Here is a 25,083-nt window from a genome sequence, read left to right on the forward strand (position 1 = left end):
GGATAGTTCTCAAATAAGGTAATATATCATTACAGAAGTAGATGAATGGAGATAATTTAGAGGTGAAGGACAACACAAAACAATTGGAATCTGCTCTGTAATATTTATTAAAAAAATATAGCTGGTTTTCTTTATAATTAGATTGAGAAAGTGGAACACGAAGACTTTTTAAGAAAAGTCCAGTTAAGTATTTTTCTTTCAAAAGATACTGTTGTTTCTCTAAAGTAGCAAGATTATTGCTTCAGAACATTTTAAAATTTAACTTCTGACAACGTTTTTGGTTTTGGAATTAGATGCCAGTTGTGATGCGTCTCTGCTTGCAATTTTAACATCATTTTGAAGAGAGAGAAAAAAGCACTTCTTTTCATCTATATAGTCATTAAAAAACAATGTCAAGATATTTTGTTCAACCTGAGATATCAGGGAGTGTAGCCAAAAGTTAACAATGAAACTATGTGGTAGGCCTAAAAGGTACTCAACTAGTACTGACAAGGTGGACAACAGGGTGTTCAGAGTCTCTGTGAGGAAGATCCAGGAGATGATCTGGTCTCTGTTGCATGTTAGTATTATGTGAATTTTAACATTTGTTTGTTTACCTTTTACTGGCATATGGGAATGGAATTAATTTCAAGATTAGACAAAAGCATGCAGGAGGTAATGTGTTTGGCATGTGTGAAAACTATGTCTGATGGTGCAAGATAATCATATTTGAGATAGATTATCTATCTCAGGGCATGCTTGGTCCATGTACAGAAATAAATTACCATGCAGCCATCAAAAATTAAAACTGTAAGCATCCCTGAGTAGAAAAACAAAGCAGAATTAAAATGCTGTGATTTTGTGGTTGATTTATTGTCAGAATGCATCTGGACCTTTTCCACCAAATTTCACCATCATGCCTCTCTTCTACTTGGCTATGAGTTGGTTCGTTGGTTCAGTTATACAAACATATGTTTAAGTGCAGAAGTAGTCTCAGAGGTTTCCAGACTACTGAAAGTAGTTGAGTCTGTGCTTAAGCATCTTCCTGAGTGCCTTTATCTCTCTACAACTATAGCTATTGTTTATGGAATTTGGCATCTCACAGGAAAATGCCTTCTGGTCATGTTAAGCTGACTAAATATAAAGTAAATAGATATTTTTTGATCTGAGGGGAAGCGTATATGTTTAGAGTTGAGCAGTGAATGAAGTTAACCTGCCAAACAAAAAGGCAACTAAACAAACATTGCATTTATTAACTCCTTAAAAAACATAGGGGAAATATTACCTAGGGAAAGGAACGTATGGATCAGTGACCTGGATGAAGGGACAGTGTACCCTCAGCACGTTTGCTGATGATACAGAACTGGAAGGAGTGCCTGATGTACTCAGGGTTGGTTACATAAGAAATTGTTAAGTTACACAGAATTGTCTGACTTTGCTTTAAACAGGGTAGGTTGAACTAAGCAGGAAGATGAATGAGGCTGTCCCAGCCAAAAAATGTCAGGTCCTCTATTTTTTTTTTTAGTAATCCTGTTACTTTGGTTCCCAGGGAGAAGGGGTTTTTTTGATGCTTTACCAATAATTTTAGACCAGATCAGTCTTTAGTACTAAGGACCAGCCAAGGCCAGCAGCCTAACTAGCTCAGTGCTATCCCTGGAGCCCACAAAGGTTGAAATCCTTCCTGCAACTTTCTTGACCTAGCTGAACTTGACTCTGTTTTGTCTTCCCCTTTTAATGTTAAGATGGTAAGTGCCCTTGGCCACCTTCATTCAAGGGTAAATCCCAACATCTGCCATCTCCAGTGCAGGGCTACCTGTTACCTTCAGGCAGAAAAACAGGCTATATGGCACCCAAATTCAAGCAGATCTGACTCATGTTTCTCTGCATAGTATTGTGTCATGGATATACTCTTGGTGCACAGGCAATAACTGACAGCTGATAATTTAATTTCTTTCTAGGTTCTTCATTATTTGAAATGAGTTAGCCACTTCATTCTAGGTACTGTAACAGAAAAAATGGGAAGCTATGATTTTTATTTATTATGTTAAATCCAAAAATTCAGACATGAAGTTTTCTACTGATGTTTGGAAAACTATTGTAAGTAGTGATTTTAATAAGCAGACTTGTGGTACAGAATATCAATATACTTAGCAGACTTCCAAAAGAGATGTTCAGCATCACAACCCTTGTCAGTATCACAACCCTTTGCCTCCTGCCAAGGTAATTATCACTATCAATGACAATATCTTTCAATCTCTATTTTAGTTACAGTGCTTAAGACTTCAGAAGGCATTCAGGTGGAATAAAGACCCAGAACCTTGTTAAATAAGGTCTCTCACTCAGTCTCTGTGTGCCGTATCCAGGCTGGATCACACCATCTTCCTTCATTATTCTTGCGCCATAAATTATATAGCATTTGTTGCAGTTGTTATTTCAGAGTGGTACACTGACCTAACTGAAGGTTTTCACACAGCCTGGGTGTCAAAGACGTCACTGGTTTTGCACAGAATGCTATAAATCTCTAATTGCTGCCATGGAGGTGTCTAAATTGGGATCATCTTCCCTCTTCCCTTGTGTAATTCAAGAGTCTATAGCCCTGTATCTTAGATATGGGTGATCCTTTAACAATATATATTTTAGGTGGTAATGTCGCATGACATATTCTAAACACTATACCTTTTTGTATATTCAGAAATGACAATTTTTCAATGCGTTGTTTATTTGCACTTTCAGTTTTATGCTCCTACTGGTGTGTTACCAAAAGTAAATATTTCTGCCTCCGTCTTTTAATCATATAAATAATGTATGTCTGTCATAAGCATATATATGGACCTAATTCAGTAATTTTTTGGTGTAGCAAGTAATCCCCAAGTAAATCCAGGATGGCGGAATGCAACCGAGTTGGAGTTTGGTTTTCTGGGGGCACTGGGTAAGGAAAGGGGGAATATATATGTGAGTGGATACAGCTTGACAAAGGCGCACACACTGCAAACACAGATATGTGCCTATACCTAAGGTAGTATGTTTTCATTTAGGGCTACCATACATAAAAATGCCTTATCATAGCATTTTAATTATGTAACACAATAACTGTGACTAGAAAAAGGAAAAAAATAACACACAGCAAAAAAAAAATCTTTATGAGAGTGCGACATGGAACAGTAAAGAATTTAGAATTGTTACTGAATTCACTTCATTATGTTTGAGCAATCTAGCAAATACTGTCAACTGACAGAAAATACTGGTAAGAGTCTTACAGTCCTTTGGCCATACACTACTTCCTCATCTTTGTTTAAACCACTCCATTTACGTTTTGGTTGAATAATTCCTATGCTGGTGAAGAGATATTACTTTGGGATTTAGTAGGATAAATGTAGTATTAATAGTAGTGGCTGGTGAACCACGTTAAATGTATTATCAAACATGTTGTTTCTTTGTAATATGGCCTTGCCTGGAGAGTCAAATGTGGTGAGCCCTCTACAGATGAATAGTGAGAGGCACTTGTAGCTGCAAAGAATTTTGTAAAACAAGATGGTGAAAAAAGCGAATAGAGGAATAAAAATTTTTCTCTTTATAATGCATTATAAAAGCAATCTTAAGGCATTAGGGCCAAAGGAGAACTCAGACTGTCCTGTAATTTAATTCTGAAAATCATACAAAGTTCCAGAGGTGCAAAATTTCAGTCTCCATAGGAAACAGGTTAGTAATGCAAAGGTGAGATTTTTAAAAACACTCAGGGTTGCCTTGATTCTCTCATGCCGAAGTCAACATTTTTATGGACATAAGCTAAGATGCAGTCCTATAGTCTGATCATTTTAAGTACTGATCCTTATAAGTGGCAGTGTTATTCAAAATACTACAGACTGTAATCCTTCAAGCTCCTTCATGAGTTGGATATTGTGTTTGCGTTATTAGTAGGGAAACCAAACAGTGATGTAAACATGGTATCAGAGCACGTTAGAGACCAAGCCAGTATTACAGCTCTAGAGTTCTAGACTTCTAACCCTGTATTAGCGCCAGCAACTCCACTTACCTCCACAATAATAGCTTGGTATTCACTGAGGGGAAAGGTGGAAACAATAAAATAAAAATTTAGTTCAACCAGTCCTCACTTAAACTAATGTGAGATGATTTCAGCTACCTACTTTATTTTGCTTTTCTTAGTCAAGCTTTAAATTTCACACATACTTGAATTTTACTATTTCCCTTAAAATATTTTAGAGCGAAAGAAGGGTTTTTTTGGTGTGCGCACAGTGCTTTCTTTCCCTATTCAATGCTGTTATGCCTGCTTACAGTGCTGGTCATGTGCCAAATACTGCACAAACTTCAATTTTTCAGATACTTCCTACTCTCTCTTTTCTTATCTGCCTGCCTCATTTCTTCAAAATCTGCCTTTGGAGGGTTCTCTTTGCTTTTCCTAACATTATCAGTGATCTGTTTAAATGGTTTACTATGCATGTGTACAAAGCAAAAAATGAAAGCAGATGTAGTTTTTCAACAGGCCAAGGTAAGGATATGATGTGGAATATGCATTGAAGATAGCAGTTAAAAGTCTAGAAATCACATTGGTCTGTTTTGTTGTTATATCGCATTGCAAACTCATATTTAGGAGGGAGCACTGGGTAAATTACAAGATAGTAGATCTGACTTTCATGTCAAGCAAGAATTGCTCTGCAGTTAGTGTAACTTCTGGTTCTTTATTATGTGTTCTTAGGGTTGTTGCAAGATTCAGTATGAAAGTACTTTAACAAAGTTTCTTCCCATATGCTCAAAGGAACTGTTTAGGTGCAAAGAAAGTTTAAGGAGAAAGTAGAGAAGAAGGAGAGAAAGCACATCAGGAAGGAGCAAATGGAACCAGGGCCAGGGGAGGAGACGTTTGATTTCTTTGGTCTTTTATATTTTTTCTCTTACTGATTTCTAATCTTAGAGCGACTTACTGTCTTTAATTTTCTGATGTACAGACTGAGCTTTAAGAAAATAGTTAACAGAGGTGTTTGATTTATTGATATCTATCCATGTGTGTGAACACACCCCTAATGTTCCTGTTTCAAGTTGCCCATTTGTTCTGTTCATAAAGCAACATTCCACATAGCATACTACAATCTCTATGTGCCACAGAGCTTTGCTGAAGGCTGACACTGTTATTGTGTTCTAGGGGGATTAATTTTGACTAAGAGCCCATAGTTCAGTTATTCTTGAGCCAAGACTGTAACCTTATAGGCAAAACACTGATTTTTGTCAAAGGGAAAAGAAACTGACAGTCAGCTTTGCTAGAGTATGTTGAACATGCATATTTAATGTCACTGCAAAGCATAGATTAGAAAATTGTCTGCATACTTCATAAGTGATAGTAGAAATTGATTAAAGCAATTGATTGTATGCTGTGCAAGGAAGTATTTACAGTCATTACATTAATGCCAAAAAGCACCTGTCAGCTTCAGAAAGGGCATCTGCTGATTTGTTGACAGGCAATTTCAAGTTCTCTTTTTGCAGAAACTCATATTAAGGGCTTCCTTGAACTAGATGATCTTTAAGAGAGATTTCCTTTTTGCCAGATGCTGAAATGCAATTTTAAATACATCATGTGGTGTTTTCTTGATTTGTTTAAAATCCATGCTGAGAGATGCTGAAACAATCATTCTGCGTAGCGATATTTCTTATGTTGTCCTTTCCTAGCCGTGAATGAAGTTATGCTCTCATCTGACTGTTTACCAAAGCTACATTTACATGCACCTTCCTACTGGCAATGTATTCCCTTACATCTGCTTTGTTTAAGAAAAAAATAATCTTAAACCATGTTTAGTGCTAAATTTTGCATTGGATCATTCAGCAGAGAATTTCAGCGTTTCACTGTTAAGCAGCTTCTCTCTGTCGGGATTGCTGTGAGATCTGTAGTGTTACAGCAGTCTGATATAGAAGAAAGGGAAATAAATCCCCCTCTGGAGCTAGACTGACTACAGAATTGAGGATGGAACTGTAGGAACTGGACAAAGGGACTAGAAGAAGTCTCCTAACCTAATCACAGTGTTGCTCCCCTGAATTAGTCTAGCATAATGTGTAATACAGCCTGGTTTAAGGATATATTGCAGTATCAGGTGCTCAGTAGCCAGGCTCGGTTTGTTAGTTAGAAAAATAGATGAGGCACATTTTGGATAATGATATTCTGTGCTGAGGTAGAGTGCGTCCCTGCCTCGAGATGATTCAGACATTTGTTATGTTTTCTAACTTTCTGTTTCTGCCTCTTCTGGGCCATGGGTAGTACAGATTGCTTTTGTTTTATAGTCTTAGCTAATGTGTTTGCAAATTGCTATGAAAGAATCTCAGAAAATTACGCTATACATCAGCTGAGACAGAACAAATGGTTTTTCCCTTCAAACTGCTCCAGTGTGCTATTTGAGTGCAAATCAGTGGTTTTTATGAAGTGGCTAAAGTTTGGTCTCCATAAGCTATATTACAGAAAATCTAGTAATCAAAAATTAAACAGGTTTCCTCAAGATGGATAGGAAGATTAAATTAAAGAGTGGTTTACATTAACATTTGGCTCTACAAAGAGGGAGAAATATTGCTATGTGGAATACTTAGCTTCATTAGCAAAAGTAGCCCAATTAAAATATTTGCCATATGGGTTTTTTAGGGATTTCAAATAGACCTTTCTTGAATTTTCCTTGATTCAGAGATGCTAACATTAAATGTGACACATAGGATGGTAATTCCAAGGTAATTATTTGATTTTCACTAAATAGACACTTCCATTGGATTCCTTCTGGCAATATCTAGCTCAGGAAGTTTATTTTATAGCCAAATACAATATCAAGATGTCTTTTCTTTCCTCAACTATGTAAGGAACAATAATGATAACTACTTCTTTTAATATTCCTAGCCATCTGTGCTTCAACACTTTGCAATGTCTGATGTGCTACTTTTTGATTAGGCTATCAGATTTGCTGAATGTGGACTTGATGCTTCCTTTTTTCCTTTCATGTAGACTTGCAAAACCACCACTTGTCTTTTATCCTGCTTTTTGTAATAATATCTTGGCATGTAGTCTGAAAGGAGTGGCTGTTAAGCTCTTCTGTCGCGGCCCAGGGTGACACCTGTGATTAAAAGGTCTGCCTGAATTCCGCAGTCTCTAGGTTTTTGCTTGTAGTTTCAAGATGAAAAAAGTCATGATACTTCAAAGTTTCATCTGTAGGACTGCAAATCCAGATGCATTTGTCAGGCCTGTGCACATACTGTGTAAAGAAATGTTTTAAGATACTGGAATGAGACTTCTAGATGATATTATACAATTATGAATTTAGTCCCAAATCCCAGTAGCTGTAGGCTGGTTAAAACTTTTACTGTGCTTCCATGAGCGTGGAGATGAAATTTTCTTCAAATGCTAGCCCTACCAATTTGTTGACTAGGGAAGGAAGCCAAGGTGGCCAGGTGGTATGTTACTATGTGCGATTTACTACAGAAAGTAGCATGGCTTAGCCACACGACACTGAGACACCACTGGTAATTGGTTGAGAGCTCTGATGACTAAATTCTGTCCCATGCACAGCCGGCCAGGCTGATGACAATTTATCTCAGGCTTTGAGACATTTCTGCTGAACTGCGCAGCTGCTGCTGAGTTGGCTTTGCAGCTTCTGAGAAAGTAACATTTGCCACCATGGCCACTTACATACCCACTTAGTACTTTTCACAGGCTGTTGTCATCACTCAAGGTTCACTGTTGTCATTTAGGTGATATGTTTCTTCAGGAAGTTGTAGACTGACAGTAAACTCCATTTTGCATTTCTCTTGGCATTCATGTATTTTAGACCCAGATAATGCTTCTCTCTACTATTTTGCGTTTGGTTTATTTGTTGCTCCTCTGTGTCTAGGCAAAAGGAAGAACACTGAAGAAATGGAAGATCTACTGACTGGTCATCTGATTACTTGTTTTTGAGGACTGCTGATACTGCTTAGCACGTCTTATTTTTAGTTCTGTGATGGCACTATATACTGCCTCTTCCAGGAGACACTGCTGTCTGCTACAACGACAGTCACTAAAAATATAATTTTCTGGACAGTACTGAAGAAGAAAGACACTTGACAGTGTCAGAAATAGGCTGCAGCAAATGTTACAAATGTGAATGTAACAGTTTTACAAAATCCGATCAGTTGAGTTCTCTGATTTTCAGGGACATCTCCACAAATCATGTTATTTTGATGCTAATTAATTTTATTTTTTTTTTTCTTGAGATTTTGTATTGTAGAACCATAACTTATCAAAATGCAAATTTTAACAATTGCAAGTTTTTTTGACTAATTAAGGAAGTGTTTCCGGGTTCGGCTGATATAATATTCACAGGAAGCTGGGAGGGGACACAGCCAGGAGAGCTGACCGAAATTAGACAAAGGGATATTTGATACCATATGATGTCATGCTCAGTATAAACCTGGGGAGCTTGCCAGAGGCAGGGACAATTGCTTCTCAGGAGCAGGTCGGGCACTGGTTTTCCATTTGGTGAGTGATTGCATTGTGTTCCCCACTTTGTGTATTCTTTTATTATTGTTGTTTGTCTCTTCCTTTGCTGTCCTGTTAAATTATTTTTATCCCAACACATGAGTTATTCTTCCCCCCCCCCCCCTCTATTCTCTTCCCCGTCCCCCTGGGAGCAAGGAAGAGTGAGCAAGCAGCTGTGTGGTACTTAGCTGATGGCTGAGGCTAAACCACAATGGTCATTTTTGGTGCTCAGTGTGGGGCCTGAAGGGTTGGGATAACAAAAGATCCAACCAGAGCGTGTTAAAACATATTTATTGTATGCGTTTATTATATTAATAGTATCTGGTCACAATGTTGGGGTTTTTTTTCCACATGGTTGTGTTATGTAAATTCTTACATTCTTTGTGTATTCCCTGTGATGCTGTTCATCACCTCTGGGAGACAAATCAAGATTATAATTTTACCGTCCTGTGTAATATTGACTTATGAGAACATCACTGGCCATGAGTTTAAGCTGGTATTTGTATGCAGCATTGTTGTCATGTCCATACCTTGGGCACCATGTCAGATTTTATTAGTAGTCACACCCAATCTATGGGGAAGACAAGGAGGGATACTTTTGCCTGCTTTTTCACCTCCCCATTCTCCCTCAGGATATCCACAACAGTTATTGAGAATTTTGAACATCCTTGGGATGGTGAAGTCAGCATGCTCTTGTTGCTGTGTCTCATGAATGTGCTTCAGGTCTTGTTTAGGGTTACAAAAGGTTTTTCAAGAATACCACCCAGAGATCTGCCCTGAGGCTGGATAGTCATGGATGGCGTGGCACGTGGGAAAACATGGATAGGTGTCTAGAGATCTTGTCATCTCCAATGTTTTGGGGCTTCACTCCTGAAAAACTACAGGACCCTGATGAAGTGACAAAATATTTAAAAGGAAAATGCTGTGGCTATTCCAAAGAGGCACAATTTATTGCATTGTGCTGGGCCTTAGCCAGTATCTGCCAAATGGTGCTCGATATTATGCAGCATCCTCAGGGAGAAGAGAGGGAAAACAGACAGAGAGGCACTGCGGCTACTCCCACCCTCATGACAAGCACTGTAGCTACCCCAACCCTGACAACAGGTACTGCACCTGAACCAGAGAACCAACCTGGAAAGCAATCTTTAAATCTTCAAGTATGCTTACCTTATTTAGTGATCCTATTATTAATAAATTCTCGTACCAGTATGAAAGATAAGTGCTTTCTAGTTTGGTTATTAATTTTGAGTTTTTCCTTCTTTGCTACTGCTAGCCACATAAAGGTACAATGTATCATCTCTTCTTGTAGAGAAAAAACTTCATTTAAGTTGATGACGTTTAATTCTCTTATTAGTTTAAAATGTGGTTCGACAGAATGAAAAAGTCAACTGTGACCATGAAAGTAGTGAAATTTCACATGAAGATTAAAAACAGTGGTCTTAGGATATGAAGCCCTCAGACAGATAGAGAAGGGTGAAAGGGAGCAGAGATCTCTTGGTGTAGAACGAAAGATGTTGCAAAGTGGGTGCAGAGCAAGCAACATTAAAACGAGTGTGAGAGACCGTGGATAGCAACTTCAGAAATCCATGTGCCTGTTTTTATAGGATTTGTTTTGCTGCTTTTCAGGAATCCAAGCACAATGCAGGCCATTACTTCATTGATGAGTTAAGGAAGAGGTAGAGGTAGGCGGTAATTTGGTTTTGTCTGTATTTGGACGTGGCAGACTTTCATATTTCTTTTTAATAATTTTCTTTAGGAGAATTAAAAATGGCAGCATGAATGAAAAATACAGTATGTGAGAGAAAGTGTGGGATAACATTATACCAGTGGTAAATCTTTTAGTGTACATATCTAGGTGAACCTCAGAATAAGTCTGTTTACGATTTTCTCTTACTCTAAAAAGTTATCTTTGAAGGGATGCATTTAAGTGGCTAGCAAATATTGAAGTTGTTGCCACTCTAAGTCTCCTTAGCGTAATACAGAAACGTTATTAGAACAACTCATCCATAGATTACATTGCTTAATCTGCTAAGGTGCTGGTATTCGGTCTCGGGTTTTACGGGTGAATTGCTTGCCCACAATCGTGCATTTTTGTAAAGCAGAATTGAGAAATAAATTTAAAAACCCTTGCACCAAACTTCCAGAACAAAAAGATCAGCAGAATTATGTAACCTATAATCACTTCCTGCAGTGGATGTTGCAGCAGGTTCTTTTGTCCTGTGGTAAATGCAATTAGATTTTGAATCTCTAAACACTGGAATGCAGCTGAGTGTGCATTGAAAGTACTGAATTTCTTTGGGGTGTTTGTAGTTAGATGTCTTGTGTTAGTTCCATAAAATACACCAGCTATTAATGTAAAGATCTATGTTATCTTTCTAGGAAGGATTTGGGAGACTGATTAAAAACCTTCACTGTGCTTCTAAATAAATCTTGGTCTATAGCTGTAACAAGCAACCTAAATATGAGTTTTGAAGCCAATTTTGCTAGGAACTATATTCTTATCTTTTCATATAATCCAAGATATCTCATCTACATAGTGTTATGAAGCAACTCATGAAGGACAGGATTTCTTTTTTCTTAAATGACTCAGAAAATAATGCTCGCTCTTTATCTTTTTGTCTAAGAGAGCCTGAAAATAATTGAAATTAAATTTGATGAAATGCTGTGTCAGGAGTGCTGGTTGTTTCCAATGAAGCCTTGAAAATTTTCAGTCAGGAAAATGAAGTTACCCTCTGATGTATAAAGTTTTTAGGGGTTTTTATGACTATTAAATGTTAGTAGTATTCTCATGATTTCATATTTGCAAATGGAAAAATGTAGGCTTCATGTAAAGTTTGAAAAATCTACTATTTTCTAAGAAAATTGGTGAGACATACCCAGCAATCAGAAAGCAGGAATGGCAAGCTATGCACTGTGAAGATTCCTCCTGGAGAGTCTCCACAATTACTATATGGCAGATGCAGCAAAGTGGTTGAAGTGTCCCTATATAGTGTGAACACATTCAATTTATCTACTTTAATGGTCTGTCATATGCAAAGATTTCCTGTGAGTCTAAGTCACGTTTGGTGTACATCCACATCTCTGGAGCATCTGATATCCTGTTTATACAGCAGGACTCCAGTAGTTCACTGTGAAATGGGTGTTAGTAGAGGAAGAGCCATTTATTGTCCTGGTTAGAAACTGTGTGGAATGCTAGTGCTGGTTGAAATCTGATAATCCTTTGGCATTCCTGCATATAGCCAAGACTTGTAACAGGAACATAGGCTTGAGTTGATTCATATACTGGTTTGTGACTATTGTCACTGACTGTATTGTCACCATTAATAGGTTTTCTTCCATGAAAAGAGAATCTTTCAGTGCCCACTGATTCATATGATTGTTTATTGATCATGAAGTTACAATACTGACCTAAGTGTGGCTGATTGAAATATCAGAGTGGATGGCTCTTTCAACATCAAGCCAAGTGCGAGGACAAAGCTGGAAAAGGCTGTTGATGAGCAACGGGAGGTCTGAATCCACCAGGACTAAGAACCAAGGAGGGCAGCAAGGCATATTCTGTGCCGTGCTGGTAGGAGAAACAGAAGCTGAGAATGTGAGAAGCATCATGCAGCTGGGAGAGAGATGCAAAGGGCCTTGAGGAGCAGCTAGCACCTACTGAGAGTTAGTAGCTGCTCCTTAGCCAGTGTATGAATTGTGTGTAGCAGAAACACAGTATGTCAGATGGAGGTGTGGAATTATAGCAAGAAAAGACTAGCAGTTTCCTATGGGAAAAGGACCATAGAGCCTTCATAGAACTGAAACCCTTGGATCTTTAGTCTGCTAAGAAATTTTGAGGAAGCCATGGTTGAGCAGCATCTTTGAACATTAGGCAGTAGGTAACTAAATACGAGTGAACAGAGGCCAAAAAAAGCAGCTTCATTGCCAGTATTGTAAAAAGTACTTCCAGGGACAAATTCTGCAGTAAGCAGAGTCCTTCACTAAGTTGAGAAATCCCTAGAGCTGAAAATTGTGTTTGAATAACCACATAGGTCACAGGGTTGGGATGGCTGAGCCACAGTCTGAATGGGCAAAGGAAGCAGATTCTAAATACTGGTTTTACCAGTAGTGCCCACAGTGACAGAATGTGTATTCTGCTAAATTGTTGGCTGCTCCCCTATATAGGTACTTTGTCTTTACAAACTGTTCTGAATAAATGCCAATGTGTATGAATGAGGATGGGAGAATTTCTCCTGCCCCACCAGGAAGTATATGTATAACCAGTATCTTTTATTTTTCAATCTGTTGCTCTAAATTTTTCCTTTGACTTAAAAAAGTCTCTTTGTCCTCGTTTATTTTTTTCCTCTTTCATTTCCTCTTTCAATAATTGTTTTCCTTTCCCTTAGGAAAACCAGCATCATGCATAGATACTTATCCATTTCCATGAACTTACTTTCTGTCCTGGTTTTTCCACCTAGTTTTGAGAGGACATAAGATCTGGTAACAAGTTCTTACAGGCAGAAGTTTGCCCTTTCTTGTCACTGTACACTGACACCTAATGGCAGGCACACATCTGAGTTTTATTTTTTTAAAGCCTTAGGTTGCTTTAAAACCCCCTAAACTGTTGCAGTCCAAAATATGAGAGCCGGTGCATACGTTTTTGTGTGGCACTCACTGTGTTAATCCCATTCTGTGTACAGTCTGAGAGGCTTTCCAGAAAAGGGGGTACATAGAAGTGCTTAGCTTTCCTACTACTATTTTTTCCCTTACCAGACTTTTCATGAAATTCGCAATGAAGATGGCAATAAATACTTTTTTTTTTTTCCTAGTTTGCTTATTTGCTAGAGCACTTTTTATTGGATTTTGATTTACAGAATATCAAAGACTACTGAGCCTTCTTTCATTCACTGTTCTGCAACTCACTTTGTGCACGGTCACCTCGTCCATGATATGTGTACCTCCTTGTCAAATAATATTGTTTTTTACTCTTCTTTACTGTTCTCCATCGTTTCTTACTGGCAAGGAGGCAGGGCGATAGGTGAGAGGGGAAGAATTCTGTCATCTAATATATGGTAACTTAGAGAAGTGCTATTTAGGTGTTTTTTTGTGGAGATGTATTTAAAATTAGTTTCAGTTTTGTTATATTACAGGCCTGAATTCTGTCGTTAATGACCTCAATAGTGCCTGTTTTAATGTAATCCCTGCTTGCTGACTGCTGTTCCAAGAATAAAAATTTAAGCCAAAAGATTTAATGAAATCCTTTGGGATTAGTGCTCACTGGGCTGGGGAAATTGCATATCAACCTTTTCTCTGTACTCTAACCATACGGTTTGGTATTTGAATAGGAGGGTGTCCAAGAGAGACAACTCTGAGTTCATCAATAATTTACATTTTTGTTAGTTACAAACCTGGTATTTGGGATTCTGTTGCCATAGCAATCCATCTGGGCCTGAATGGGTAGTGTTTTAAGTGGCGGCTGTATAGGGATTCACAGTGTGTGCTTTAAATCCCTTCTAAACTAATCCTCAGATCTGTTCTGTGACTTATTTGAGGCTTCAACAAAATCAATGTTACTCACAGTAAAAAGTTTACGCTGAGCAAATTAAGCCCATAAAACATTAGAATATGCATATGATTAAGGACTGTAAAGTTCATAATGTATGACAATTTCTGTTTTAATATGTGAAGCAATTAATAAATGCCCACAACTCCATTTTTTTCAAAATACATTTAATTTGTTGCACATTATGCAACTAGAAATTATCCAGACTCTGTACTGGTTATTAGCTAATTTAAACTTCATAATCGAATGCTAGCCTCATTTTCCCAGATGTCAGTTCTATGTTTTACAGGATGTCAGTCTATTCATAACACTGTATAACTTCCACTTTCAATTAATCTGATTTTCTCTCTTATAAATAATTCTAAAGCAGAGAATAAAATTTGAAATTCCCATTTTCATTTCTGACATTACTGAGTTAGGTTCTGAGGCTGCGCTGCTCAATTCAGTAGGCCAAACACCAGCTGATTTTTTCTCTTTTTTTTTCTCATTATTTGCTCATTTTGCCACACAGAATTTCAAAATGATTTGTTCTAAACTTCCAAGATATGCTATGTAAAGGGATGTCCTCAAGTTTGAAAGATGATCAATGAACTCCTCAGCAAACCTAAGCTAAGATTCAGCTCTGTCAAAAGCAAAATTGTCCTGAAACTACTTTCCAGAGCTTTTAGTTCTTCATAACAAGAATGCTGTCCAGTTGTGCCCTTTAAGTGTCACTAAACCATGATGATGATGTATTAGTAGTTCATCATTACTCCAGAGTATAGAGATTCAGTTTGCAAATTTATTCCTCAAAGTTTGAAAGAGAGAGAAAAATATTCAAATAGCAGCCATATGCTCTACTACTGAGTGTTTAGCCCATAATCCTAAAGAGACAAAAATTGTTTCTTCATGGGGTTTGTAAAAGATCATATGGTTCTTCCTGCCTGTAAAAATGGTAACAGAATAAAGAAACTGCAGATGGCCTAAGAGATCTTGAGAAATCTTTAATTACCATGCAACTTCCCTTTTGTTTTTTGTATTACAGTTCGCAATGAATAGTGAAACTTGTAATAGATGGGGCTTAATTTTTCCACTTAATTTCTACTCTGTATCTGTGTGACTTAAACTAGAGTGTCCTGAGAAAATCTACGAAGAATCCCTTCCTTGCAGTGGAGCTGGGTATTGTTTCATGAGCAAAGCTATGCATGTATATTCCTAAATTCAGTGTGGCTGACCGAACTTCGTTTGTTTTAGAGGTCCAGTCCTTCTACTCCAGCTTAATGGTATTATTTCCATAATTGCTTACCACTCAAGGTAACTGAGAACAGAGAGCTTAGAAATAACTAAGAAAAGCCTTTGTTTTTATTGCTTTTGCATATCTTTATGAATAACTGAAGTTGCAGATCATTTACATGATTACTTACCCTAAAATTACATGCCCTAAAGTATCTTCTGTTGGTACCATTTGTAAAATATAGATTATGCTTCAAAGGGATATTACGAGATGTATTGAGGCATATCAAAATGTGTTTCTGTTGATATTTCCAATGGTTTTATTAGGAAAAGTCTTCCCTTGCAAATATTATTGAAACGAAAACGGAGCCTTGGAAGATACTAGCGGCATGACAGATGCTATTTGTAGCTCTGGAAATATAGTTGTCACTGCAGGGAATCTCCTGCACTGAAGACCCATAGGAGTCCATAACCAAGGGTGAATGAATTAATCTTCCAACACATCTCATAAAAAATAGCCTGTGTTTAATAGTAAGTGATAGAAACACAGTTGAATGTCTCTGGCAATTTTTTTGATCTTTCTCTAGAAATGCAAATCTCTCCTTTTTATTTCTCTCTACCGATTTTAGTTCTGCAAATCCTTGCGAAGAGTGCAAGTCTCCTTGATTACTGTTGATTTTTATTGATTGGGTTTTACTTATTTATTCCAGGCCTCCATTATACTTCCGATATGTTTTGGAAACTCAGTCTATCAACTTCAGTGGAGCAGGCGGGCTGTCTCTGCTTGTATTCATTGAAGTAGCACACTTACTTGTGGTTTCACTCAAATTTGCTTCTCTATTCTAGCACATAACCTGTATTTTTGTTCAGTTATTTCCTATTAATACTCAAGTAAACATCTGTCTTTCCATTTTCTGTCTTCGCAGCAGAAGGAAATAGTTAATCTTCTGAAAGGCTCAGTAATAATATGACACAGCGTGACACAGACAGCTTAGAGAAACAGGGGAAGATTGAGACAGGGCACCGCAGAGCAGGTGTGACTCTCTGTGTTCATTTCTCTAAGGCACTTGCAGCTACCTCTCTTCAAATGCAAGATGTACACAGGGAGCTGAAACAAAACCCTGGCTCTGAATGCTGGGAGAAGGTTGGGATTAGAGCTTTTAATTTAAACCTGTTTTGGAGTACGTCTGAATTTCAAATTCCTCAGTTTAGGAGGGCTGGTATGACAAGGAGAAGCAAAGGTTTCATTGAACCCCTTCAAGAGGTATTTGAGTACAGTAGTTCAGATTAGCCCTGTCATGGCCTGTACCAGGACATTTCATACAGCTATTAAGGAGCACCAAGCTATGTAAGGCCTGATAAGACTATTGTCAGATGTATTACAGACTTTGGGAAAGAAGTGAGTTGATCCCGCAGCCCTGTTTTACACCAGCATCTGAATTACTCTAAACTCTTTTGATATAAGGAATTTATATCATTTTCAGCTAACTTTGCATTGTTTGAGTGCTCCACAACTCCTCACTAATGTCTAGGACATAACAAAATCGGCTGTTGGATAGAAGAGCTAATCCATACAGTTCAAAATTTTTTAAACTTAGTAACAAAGTAATATTGTGTGCTTTGGACTCATGGACCATATAGCCCTCAGCTTAACACCTGTTACTTGTTGCCTAACATGTTTCTTCAGTAGACTGACATGCAAGTGATTTCTGGGATATCATAGATATTGACGGAACTATACAGAAAGCAATATTATTTTTTTACTAAAGAAGAAGGGGAAAATAGATATTTTTAATTGGTTATGTTCTGAATCCCTTACTTGGGTCATGAAAGATTAATGTTAATCTAGTTAATCTAGTTAATTTAGAGTGAGATGCTGGATGGAATCATGATTTGACTTTTTTAAAGACCAGAGTAAGGGTCGATGTGATATAGCTTGACAACTTTAGGTAATGACAGTTTCATTTTTCTTTGACAAAGTTGATGGAAAATTAAAAATACATTTACCTATCTTGGTAACTGTGCGTTTGGCTCATTTTTTTAACTCCATCAGAATTGGTCGTCTTTGCATTTTAAGTGCCTTCACAGCTTGATCCTGCCTGCTCTTTCATGTCGGTGTTGCCCTTATTGCAACCCTTATTGCCCATCAGTCCCAATTTTCTCCCTTCTCTCATGCAACCGTTATTAATGAAAATTGTTTATAGTGAAAATCTGCAAAGCCAGTTCGCTGTGTTCCTTCAAATCCTGCCTTCAAATCACCTCTGCTGTGATGCCTGTAAACTGCCCAAGAAAGGCTAAGCAGCTGGTGTGCTGTGATCAGTGCTTATTATGCTAATTGTCTGCATGAAACAATGGGAGTAAGGCATGAAACACCCCTCTGGAGCTTGTCCCTCTCCAGAAGTGGTGGGGAAGGCTGTGGCTGTTGTTGCAGGTACATGTTGTTTCTTCTTTAACTCTTCAGTCTAATGGGTTAATCCAGGCAAGATCTAATACAGCACGAGAATTTAATTTTGAGCAGAGGATTGCCAGACTCACAGGTGGGAAAGCCTTTCACCTTCCCTGAGTTGGGGAGAGCTGCAGGTGCCCAAATGTGATTCAGATGCCTAGAATTTAGTAAGAGGTTTCAAAAGAGATTTGTGCCCTGAACCTGTGGATTTTCCATCTCTGCTGCTATTGTAGTACCTACCACTGGAAACTTTGTTTTTTAAGTAAAAGGATTGATATGGATTTTCTCTTCTGGACAATTTCACAAAAACCCAAGGCTTTAAATCTTGGAGTAAACCAAAACTAAATATGAAAATAGCAAACTTCTATGGCACAAATGAAACTAGGTGATTTATTTTATATGGATGATAAATGCATGTGTTTGTTTTTGTTACAGAAACGTGGAGTCCTGAATAAACAAAGAGAAGCGAGTTAAGCACACAGTCTGTATTGTGAACAGTAAGTGACCGGATTGTATACTCTGAAGCTGAATGCTATTTGTACTTCCATTTTTGTATTTTTTTTCTTATTCACAGTTCTTTTAACATGTGTAAGAAATTAATGCAGTGAGCATTTCTGCCTTTTATCCAACTCAGTTTCATTTCACAGGGGGAGACTTTTATTAATCCTATAATCATCTTAGGTAAGAGGCCCAGATAATCCACCCAATGTGTCTTCATCACTACCCTTACTGAAAATATTGCCTTTTTCTTCTCAGTAAAAGTGAATTGTAATACTAGAAGGTACAAAGCTAAAAATAGTATTAAACTAATGTTTGCTCACACCTGAGATTTTGCAGAAAAACACGTAGATTTGAGTCAGTGTAGTCAGATCTTGTTGGGTCAGGACACAGGTTTTATGGGTTTGTGTTAACCACTTAATCACTGATTAATTGTTCTGAACTGCCATGGTCAGAGCCGTGTTGTTCACTGTACAGTATGACCAGTCACAATGCATGGCTGCACTGGTCTCTAATAACTACGGCTTTATAAAACATTGAGAAATTAAGACTACTTGCTAAGGCAAGAAAATGAGCCGTGGTTGTGTTGTGGATGATGTTATTGATGTTGTCCTTTGGAAAAAATCTCAGGCTGCTGGTGTAGCACTGGTTGTGATACCAGTTATGATACAGACCCTACTTTTATTGCCAGTCCTAAGTAATATTCCATGGGAAATGCAGCAAGGTATATGAATGTATTGCATTACTGGGTATTAATATCCTCTGAGATATAGACCTAATAGAGCCTGCTTCTTTATGGCAGAAGATTGTGGACAGTAAGTAATGTAGAGAGAATATGTGCTCTTCAGAACCATTCTGCTTATAGAATACACACTTGACAGTATGTCATACAGTAGAATTGAAGGAATTTTATTGTCATATACGAAATCTCTTATTTAGTCAAACTGGCATATGGAACAGACTCATTTTGGATAGAAATAAATCTTGAATATTTTTTGGCAAGCAGTAAAAAGAAAACTCTTTTGTGGAAAATAATATATGTAAACCTCAAAAGCTAAAAAATACCCAGTATCTCTCTGGGTAACCAAGTTCAATTATTAGTTTTAACATCATGCTTAATCAAATGGCATGAAAGGAAATGTGTGACATTTTGCTGAAGCTGAGGGCAACGTAATGCTTGTTTGAAAATCTGTATGGTTATTTATACAGTGTACTGAACTGTGCTACCAGTAGGCATTTTTCAGACATATACCAAATCATGCACATGTTCCAGAAGGTCATTAGGGAAAAAAAAAAACATCTTTATAAAAAACTTCTCAAAACTCACCTAATCTTTCTGTTCCTCTTAACTTTCCATTGCTTCTTCTGTCATTCATAGTTTCCTTCAATTTTCTCTTCTTCCCTCTCAACTTGTGGTTTATATTCCTTATGTGCTATCATACCTCTCTTCACCTTTTATCTTTCCAGTCTTGTACCTACATAGCTAATCTGGTCCAGCTTCACAGTTTCTCCTCACATCTCCCACACAGGGCCATCTCTTCTGGCTCTTGGCAGAGCTGCCTTGTGGAATGTTCCAGATCTTTGGCAAATTTTGAGCTTGCTTCTTCTAATATGAAATAGATACTCTGCAGACCAAAAGCATTATTGGCATTGTTGGGTAATAATACACTGAATAATGCTATATACCTCTTTCTAAGGAAGTTATGAAGGGTTGCAACAGATTGCAATATGGGTCAGATCCTGCAATTTTTATTTAATATGTGGAAAGATATGGTGGAACTTTTGGGAGCTGTTATCTAACTAAATCAATTATGCTTTTCCCCTGGATCTTAAGTTTTGGCAGCAGCTGACTGATAGTTACGTGCATATATATTAGCAATTCAAGCCATTTGTGTAATGCAACTGATGTAGCTATGCAAAAAATAAAGGAGATGTTATAGACCTGTTTGTAGACAGTAAATTTCACTACTGCAGATGCTCAAAGCTTTTCTCCTCACTTGTATTTCTGTGTCAAGTGGTCAGAACTCGGAGGCAGCTTTTTCAGTAGTGTGGATTTATCTGTGTATAGTGAGAAAAAATTAATCAACTCTTATTGGACTGGTACTCCATCACATACAAATTCGCTCTCTCCTCCTGGCAGAATAGGTTGACAGAACCTTTTCATAGTATCCATCAGTTAATTTTATCAGTCATGGTATTATGATTATAAACTACAAATGATCTAACAATGAATATATAATTGCAGAAATGAAACTGTACGGTGGTTATTTAACATTTGTAATGTGTAATTTATTTAACACTCTCCTAGGAATATACATGGGAAATTAGAATAATAAAACAGAAATAAAATTACATTTATCTCTCATCCATCATCAGTGAGAAGCAATGTTACCAGCTCCATCAGGCTATACATTCAGCCCTGTAGGGAAGTTCATGTATGCTACCTTTGGGCCTGCTTAAAACACCCTTGTGAACCGTATGTTATACATACACCAAGCAACAAGTCATTTGTCTAACACTGGGACTGACAAATTGTGGATCTTTGTTTTAAAATATTTATTTTTCTCAACCTAAATGAAAAGCTAAAATTTAAAATATCCAGTGCTAAGAGGCAAAAATGTTGGATTCCAGATATAGGAAGAAGATAAAATTAATATTGTTCTTCTTACGAAAAGGAGAAAATAAAAGTCATAATATATACTATATTTGGTCAGTTTTAATTGTTCTCATCTTTGTTTTAAATGCAAACGCCATTGTCATTTGGCTTTGATATTGCAAAAAATCGCAGTCATCCTTTGTGGAGGAGGGAAAAAAATCTTGCAATATGTGTTCCAAAAAAGGTTCCTGTCATCCTCACATATTCAGCAGCAATCATTCATCTGCCACATGCTTTGGTTTATCAAATAATTGACATCTTTGGTGACTGCTGGTTAATAATAGTTTTTTCATTATTCACGTTTCATAAAGACAAGTTCAGGAAATGTGACATAAAATTAGAGACTGCACAAACAAAGCGCTAATACAGGAGGAGGAAGGCCAAGCCCCCCTCCCCTGTGAGCAGATGAGAGGAGGCTTGGCCTGCTGAAAATTATTGTACAGGCAGTTTGACTCCATTATATGTAGAAGAAAACTCATGTTAGACTTACCATTAGCTCATGAGCAGACAATATTATTGTTGTTTACCCTAATATATGTTTCAAAAGCTACTGTGTTTTATATTTTACTATTTACCATATTGTATCTAGAGGCCTGTAATGTACCAGAGATGAAGCAGCTAAATGAAGGGTTCCGTGGTTTTGGAAGGGTCAGTTTTGTAAAAGTTGAATTTATGAGCCTTCAAAAAGAAATGAGCCTGTGGTTTCTGAATGTTCTCTACTAATCACAATAATCTTCCCTTACATTACGATTTCAATCTTTCATTGTAATATAGTAATCTAGAAGCAGCATGGAAGCGCCCTTATTCCCTGTGCTCCCAGGTTTTGTCATTGCCCATTAAAATTCATGTGCGTATACTGCAGGCTTGGGTAAAATAGTTCATTTGAGTGTTCATACTACCTGAATTCTTTAATGAGGTCTTCCCCTAAATTACTAAATTAGTTCCAAGTTTCTTTTTTTTTTTTTTTTTGTCTCCCACAGTGGATGTATGATCTTCTGCTAAATTATATGGCAACATTTGCACAGTGTAAGGTTTTTTATTTTGTCTCTGTTTTGTTTATCGTGTTGTGACTATTCCGAGTAGTATATTCTCTGTGACTCATATGCTTACAAAATTCTGTGACTCAAAACCTCATATTTCTTTTTTTTATCGATCTTGTGTTACAGACACAGCTTTGCATTTTTTAATGTGAGATCTCTGACACGGATTTAGATTCTGTACTGCTTTGAGGTATGCTAGTTATGCAACCTAATTTTGCAAAATGGCTGTGTTTGTACTTCCCTGGGGCTTCAGTTTAGTTGTCATCTATCATTTTAGCACCGTGATTGATTACTCTCTACTATTTAATTTATCTGCTGCAGCTTCTCAGCTTTTTCTTCAGTTGGTAAACACATACTTTTCGAGGCACATTTTCAAATGATGTGTTTTCCAAGTGCCCCAGAAGTCATGTAATCATATTTTTCTCAGCTAGGAATTTAACTGTTTAAGCCATTTAATGGTTTCAATAAATTATTGGTGGATATTTTCTGTATTACTTGGAAGATTTGCACTGTAAATCTGTGTTGCATTTTCCACTTTTCAATGTTATCATATATATTTATTCTGAAATGCAAGTGTATTTAACAACTGCTTCTTTGTCCACCAAAAAACAGTAAAAGAAATGAGCACCCTTTTTAAGTGTAGGAGCCAAATGCCTGAGTGATGCTGCTGCTGTAGACTTTAACCACCTTTGCCCATTTGGTTTCAAAAGCAAAATATTGGTTAGGTTGATTTACTCCTTGAAATTTCACAAGCCAGCTTCAGTCAGTAGGGTTAATGTGTGCTTGTTTTCTTGTCTTACATACTGTTTTCCTGTATTGTAATTTGCTATTTTTAAGCATTACAGTGAATATCAAATTGGATTTGATTTTAAATCAGGCTGTTTCAGGGTAATATCAAGTTCCCATTTTAAACAGATGTTTTTTGTTTTTTTTTTTGCATTAAGTCATACTGTGTATACACATGGCAGCAGTTTTACACAAGTACTGAGGCAACTTCCACGAAGCTACTGTAATGAACTGCATCTATGATCCACATGTCAAAGATGTTCCAATGTCAAATTTCCGTTTCTCCTGTAGTTTTTATTATGGCTCTATGTTATCTGTGGTTCTGAATGGGGAGGCTGATAATTTGTTTTGATTTTTTTTTTTACTTTTTAGTTACTGACTGCATTTAATATTTGTGATTAAAATCTCTCAGTAAGACTTATACTGTGTCATCATAATGCAGCTTTGCTGACGTCGGTAGCTGCTGTTGTAGTCCTATCTCTAAGTACAGTCAAACAAAATGAATAGACATCTGCTTTTTGGGGGCAGTTTGGTGTTCTTTTTTTTGGGAGAGCAAGCTTTAATCAGTGTTTACCTTTTGTTTGTAATTCTTGATCTCTTTGCACAATCCTCTTTTAAAGGCTGCTGGATTAGCTTCCTGGTAGGTAAATTCCAGCCCACATTTCCTTACAGAATTGGAGATAGCCAGTTCTGTCCGTGCTCTGTCAGTCTTGCAGTGACTTCGATTAGGAACTAAGAAGACAGACTTTCTTGTCAACTCCGCTGTTTCACGTTTATGGTATATGAAGGTTAACTCAAAAAATAATTAATACGAGTGATTACATACATGCAGGTTAAGGTGTATGGAGTTGGTGACAGAGAAGGTACACTATGTGGCACTTTTGAATTCTCTACAAGTATAAGTTAGTTCTTCAGTGATGACTTTCTTTGTTTCCTTCGTTCAAAGTTTTGCACTATAAATCTTATTTTGAAGACATATAGCCGTCATAAACATCACATTTTGACAGCTTTTCTCATGTGAATGAAACTCATTCAAATAAGTTTATTCAGAAGTGAGAAAAGATGCATCTTAGACCTGTTTGCAGTCATATCTTTAAGTTACTGGTATAATAACAACATTTATCTCTGAAAATGCAAAGAGAATAGGATATTCTGTTACTCACTTTCTTATGTAAACAAAAATGTTTTGCAAAGTCATTATCAAAGATAGCACATAAAAATATATTTCATGATGTTGATCTGCTTTGTTTATATAGATATCTGAAGTGCATGAAAATGGGCAATGTAGAATTTTTCTAGCAATAAATAATTTTGAAAATACAAAATTCAAAATTAAGTATATATGGAAAAAAACATGATTGGGCAAGGGGCGATATACTTTAGAACAGCTACAAATTAGGAGTGATTGGGGTGCTCTGGAATATATCAAATATGTTAGCTGTGTGTCTGCAGTGTGCTTCTGCTGCTGTACCTTCAGTTTTGTCCTGAGAGCTCAAGATGAAAGGACATGGTTTTGATGTGAGAGGAGCCTCTACACAAGGGCTCTTCCTATAATGTTGACTGATCTATTTCATACTCCTGACTCTTGTAGCTATGTTATTAAATGGAAAAACAGTGATTTGAGCTGAAGGCACGAGTTTTTCAATGTGGCGGTCATAAAGTACGTAGCATACAGGGTGTGTTTCCAGTCTTGCCAATTGAAAAGCTTTAGTTAAGCCATTAAAGATACTGAGATTCTGGTTTTCCCATGGGCTGTGTATTTCGGAGTTTTTCTCATTGCTGCCTGATGTCCATGACTGCTTCAGTTTCTCAAAAATCTCAACATTTAGAAGTGTATTTTTTACTGAAAGATGAGATTCTCATGCGGTCACATGGATCCAGAAGCTGGAGCTTCCAAGGATAACTCCCAAACATTTATTGCAAAGTCTGGCAACACTGTGTAAAATGTGTGATAGCCTGGAGGTCTCTGATAGTTCTGTACAGCAGTACACTTTGATCTTCCTTGTAATAGGTCTCCCAATACCTTTTCATCTCTAACAGAAGTAGTGCCCAGGCTGCTTTTATACAATAAGCCTGTTTCCCTCACCCTTATAAGTTGCAATGCCAAGTGAGAACATTGTTTTAGGAAGAAGGATGAGTAAAAAAGGTATACAATGTCATTTAGACTGTGCAACCTTAACCATTTTTGATGGAATTTTGGTCTTAGAAGTGTGTCTCAATGTTTGAATCTTTAGTTTAAATGAAATGCTTAACACGAACAGAGTTTATTTAAAGATCTAATTTTACTTGAGGGATAATAATTTTAAGAACTTTAAACTGCATTAAACCATTAGTTAATAAACCACTAGCTATTAAATTGTTTATAGTTTATCCTGCAGATAACAATGATTCCTTCTGGAGAGTTATGGTCTATTGGGCAAATATGCATTTAGG

At 37.1% G+C, this 25,083-nt stretch overlaps 1 protein-coding gene across 4 annotated transcripts in view; it reads left to right on the top strand.

Moving 5' to 3' along the window:
- Positions 1-25,083, top strand: part of SYT1 (synaptotagmin 1) — a 358,558-nt gene that overhangs the window by 109,647 nt on the left and 223,828 nt on the right. For 3 of the 4 annotated variants that reach the window (XM_065041224.1, XM_065041211.1, XM_065041212.1), the window contains one exon: positions 18,106-18,167. The exons of the other annotated variant lie outside the window; for it this stretch is intronic. The gene's annotated coding sequence lies outside the window, so the exon portion shown is untranslated. The remainder of the gene's footprint in view (positions 1-18,105; positions 18,168-25,083) is intronic. 4 annotated transcript variants of the gene reach the window in all.

The sequence above is a fragment of the Columba livia genome, chromosome 1 (assembly GCF_036013475.1).
Source record: "Columba livia isolate bColLiv1 breed racing homer chromosome 1, bColLiv1.pat.W.v2, whole genome shotgun sequence".
Lineage (NCBI taxonomy): Eukaryota > Metazoa > Chordata > Aves > Columbiformes > Columbidae > Columba > Columba livia.